This window comes from Sinocyclocheilus grahami, unplaced genomic scaffold (assembly GCF_001515645.1).
Source record: "Sinocyclocheilus grahami isolate Dianchi unplaced genomic scaffold, SAMN03320097.WGS_v1.1 scaffold167.1, whole genome shotgun sequence".
Taxonomy (NCBI): Eukaryota; Metazoa; Chordata; class Actinopteri; order Cypriniformes; family Cyprinidae; genus Sinocyclocheilus; species Sinocyclocheilus grahami.
In genome coordinates, this window is record NW_015505346.1 from 775,551 (window position 1) to 780,570 (window position 5,020).

Sequence of the window (5,020 nt, forward strand, 5' to 3'; positions counted from 1 at the left end):
TCCATTCAGGCCTGCATGCTATCACTCTAAAACCCTTCACCACAATCCTGGGTCATTAATAATGCTTCAGCTGTGAGGAAACAAGACTTAGTTTGCACTTACGAGATCAGAGCGTGCGAGCGTTCAGCAAACAGCCAGGTCAAAGATGCATTTTTATCTTGTAGTCCTTTAGCAAAGCCTGACCTGTAAAGCAGTTGACTAGATTTCTTTTTTCTTTCCAAAGGCATAAAAGTCTAGGCATATCAAATTAGCTCTTTTTTTTATTTATTTTTTTATTAATAAATAACCTGCATAACCGTCTGTATTACATCAGATCGTCCAAGGACGCTACCTCAAAATGACATAAATGTATTAATGCATATGTGACCCTGGACCACAAAACCAGTCTTAAGTGTCAATTTTTCAAAATTGGGATTTATAAATCATCTGAAAGCTGAATAAATAAGCTTTCCATTGATTTATGGTTTGTTAGAATAGGACAATATTTGCCAAGATACAACTATTTGAAAATCTGGAATCTGATGGTGCAAAAAAATCAAATTATTGAGGAAAATCTCCTTTAAAGTTGTCCAAATGAATTTTCATGAGCTGAACTCAAAAGATCTAAGACTTTTTGCAGATACTGACTGGTTTTCGGACCCCCCTGGAGCCCCCAATACAGTAAAACTGCACATTTTAGAGTGGCCTTTTATTGTGGCCAGCCTAAGGCACACCTGTGCAATAATCATGCTGTCTAATCAGCATCTTGATATGCTACACCTGTGAGGTGGATGGATTATCTCGGCAAAGGAGAAGTGCTCACTAACACAGATTTAGACAGATTTGTGAACAATATTTGAGAGAAATAGGCCTTTTGTGTACATAGAAAAAGTCTTAGATCTTTGAGTTCAGCTCATGAAAAATGGGGGCAAAAACAGAAGTGTTGCATTTATAATTTTGTTCAGTGTATTTACGGTAGGAAATTTACAAAATATATTCATGGAACATGATCTTTTCTTAATATTCTAATGATTTTTAGCATAAAATAAAAATCTATCATTTTGACCCATGCAATGTATTTTTGGCTATAGCTACAAATATACCCGTGCAACTTAAGACTGGTTTTGTGGTCCAGGGTCACATATGGGCTGATGTCTTTATGTCCAGACAAGTGAATGTATTTGGATGGGACTGATTGATGGATGGATTGACAAGGATATTATAAATGTGAGGATTGCAAATGGCCTAAAAATCTGTGGAGGATCAGGCATAGTCAGCCATGGAAGTGAGGAGCAGATGAGTCACAGGCTGTCTGATTGACTCGCCACAAGACTGCCTCTGCTTTAGCAAACACACGCTCAAACATGTCAACATTACTGGTGCAAATGCCAGGCCTAATCCCCCAGCATCCAGCCAATGTGTGGTGACAAGACTCTGACCACTGCTCGCTGCTGTCCTGTAGAGGCATTGTGGAGTTTTGAAAACCAGACATTATGATGTAACAGGCATGCAGTGGGCCTGAAAAGTATTTGGATATTTGAAGGGCTCATATGACTATGCTAAAAATAACATTATTTTTTGTATTTGGTGTAATGCAATGTGTTTATGTGGTTTAAGGTTCAAAAACCACATTATTTTCCACATACTGTACATTATTGTTGCTCCTCTCTGCCCCGCCTTTCTGAAACGCGTCAATTTTTATAAAGCTCATCATTCTGAAAAAAGCTGTGTGCTCTGATTGGTCAGCTATCCAGTGCATTGTGATTGGCTGAATACCTCAAGTGTGTGACGGAAATGTTACACCCCTTACCATATTTGGAAACACACCAAGTCTCCACAACATGGTGGTGGCGGTTACAATACAATGAGAATAAATGTTATGCCTTCATTCTTTGTGTAAATATTTGGGCAGTGTTATGCAAATTGTCCAACTCAGTGACGTAGATATGTGGGTGTGTGTTTAAATTAGGTGTTTTAGGAAGGCGTGGATGAGTCTTAATATTTATAAAGAATATCTATTTGGGTTTGAGACTTTAGTCTTTGGAACTTTATGGATCTTATGTATACACGAACAGCTTGTAACACTCCAAAGACAAAGGAAAATTTGAAATCACATCATATGACCCCTTTAAATGAATATCATTGAATTACATTACAGAATTAATCACTTTTGTGACTTCACTTTTGTGACCTATGCTCATGATAATAGCACTGTATTGATTACAGCAGTTTATATTCATAATAACTAAGTGACCACATAATGTCCCTCCCTAAGTGATGTGTCAATGTATGATTTCTCACTGTTATATACTAGTGGTTTTCTAACAGGGGCCTCAATATGACTTTAAATTATTTAAAATAAAGATAAAACAAGCATTGAAATTAGCTAATACAACTAAAAAGTGATATTTCTTGTTTATATTCTTATTTTTGTTTCTTCTTCTTCTTCAAATTATTCTAGACCTAGAAAAGCCATAATGTCATTTAGTGTTTCAGTCAATGGGAACAGTTACTATTTTGTTTCTTAATATCATCTTTTGTGTTCAGCAGAAGAAAGAAATTTGTACAAGCTTGGAACAGCATGAGAGTGAGTAAATGACGACAGAATTTTCTTTTTTGGGGATGAACCATACCTTTAAGTTAAAGACACTTTTTGGGCCACTCTGTCTTGCTTTCACTCTTTCTCTGTCCTTCTCTCATTGTTTGAAGCATCACAAGATGACTGCTGATAATAAGCACTGCTCTGCTGCGGCAGGCCGGCGCCCTGATGGCTGTTTCATGTAGAGCTGTAGACTGCTTTCGCCACGTTCCATAAACTCGCTTATTATTCAGCCGCCCAATGTGATTTTGTCTTGTTGTTTCCAGTGGAGAGGCAAACAGAGCTAAACTCTCTCCCCATAAACACCATCCATGCTGCTAAAACACGCAGTCACACACATCTATTGATCAGAAGCAGGAATGTCTGGGAACTCGCGGCTCCACATCAAAAAGCATGTACGCTTTTACATGCATGGCAGCCTCAGCCAATCTGGGCAGGTGATGTGGCGTGACTGTTGGAACGCAGCTGGTGGTATGTGTGTGTAAGTGTGGTAAACGACTGGCATCCTGTAGTTTAGGCAAACAAAGATGTCAAGGGATGACACGGGCCCATTATGGGAGGAAGTGAGGGGGAAAGACAGCGAGATGGAGGGAGATCCATCAGTGGCTACGTAAACCAAGAAGCTTAGCTTCCTGCTGCTTTGTCTCCACAAAACAGAGATCTGTTTGAGGTAGATGAACGACCTCTGAGAGCAATGTGAGAAGATTTTGTGTGTGTTTGTGAGCTTGCTGTATATACCAGCCTCAGAAAGTCTTAACAGTATGACAACAGGCATGTAAGGGAACCAGTCACTGCATGTTCGCAAAGGCCAGATGGCCAAGATGCTCTGGCCAAAGGAATGAAAAAGAAAAAAAAGGTCTCTCCAGCTTTTCCACCAGCTGTGTTGTAATAAAACACATTTATGTCGTGATGGCTGCACCATCCCAGTGGTGTGTTTGCAGCGTGCTCCATTCATGTGGCAGTATGGTACGCTGGGCAGAATAAAACATAGAAAGCTGATGCCTACTGGCACTACAGTCTGTCAAACTCCTATTCACCGTTTTGTTGAAAGAGTGTCCATTTCTAATAGTAAAGATGATGAGGATTCTTCCTCTTCCCACTTGGTATTATTATTAATAAATATGAGGCTCTACTGGTTCTTGATTCTTGAATTATTGATTCTTACTTTCATGTAATTTGTTAAAGTATGAAATAAACATGAATGAACATCAGAAGGTTTTTATTTCAACTGTAGAAAGATGTCAATCCACACAATTTTTCATTTTCAATTTTTCAATACACACAATTTTTCAGGGTACACTACATTTTAAGTCCACAGAGGTTAATCTACTCTCCTGTCTGATTTGTTTGTCTGACAATATGGTGGATTCAGAAAAATGGTGTGTTTTGATGGCTTTCCACGGTTAAAACAAGATATTAACTAGTATATATGAAAAAATTATCGATTCACATGCTGCTTGAACTGAGGTGCTGCAGCGATCTGTCACTACATATTAAAGAGCCACAAAAAAGTAGTTATTGTTTGAATTCCTTAAAAAAATTAAAAATTTGAAAGCTGAGACTTTGTTTCATACCAGAAGTATCCTGCTCTGTCTTGTCTGTCAGTGCATTGTCAGTGTCCTCTTTACTCCGCGATGTATTTTTCACTGCGTGAGAACATGAATTGTGGCGTGAGAGCACCCTATCTTGTTGGACATAGCAAGAGTAACTAAGGAGGGCAGGTCTTTGTGAAGGGTAAATAGGGCTGGTTTTGTTTCGCAGACTTGGCAGCCCTTTACCTTGGCTGGGTAAACGGTCCCTTTAATGCATTAACTAATGTTAACTATTGGGGCCTTTTTGTGAAGTGTAACCAAAATAGACTTTGTGTCGGGCTATACAGTAGCCTATGTTGTGGTAATGAACAGCTGACTGGACATTATCACAAATTTTATTGGTAAAGCATAGAGTTTTTTCCTACTCTTGGCTCTTTTTTTGATGTTCAATCTTTGTTTTCGCTCTTCAAATCCTTTTGCTTCTCTGTTTATGGGTATTCGTATAGAAGGAAATATGACCCTCACTCAGCCTCCACCGTAGTCACTAGGGCACGACGCACATCAGTATGCGGATATGACCTGTGCAGTTGTGCGGTCAGCGACGAGGTGAGCTCGCCACCTTCGTAAATCCTGTCTCGCTGTCCCCAGATTTCTCCTCTGCCGTCAACCCTCAGCCCACGGGAGCCGTTAATGGAATGTCAAATCAGAAGCGGGCTGAACGGGTGACAGAGTAGTCAATAAGGCTGGGATGTTCCATCTGGTTGAGGTCGCGGCCGCCCTGTCTGTGCCCTTGTTGGTTCTAACAACAAACATGGAATAATTTAGCTTTTCTGGGTTGGAGACGGGTTGAATTGTAAAGTCACAACACTGTCAAGGAGCACTCTTTTCTGTGAAAAATAAGTTTTGTTCA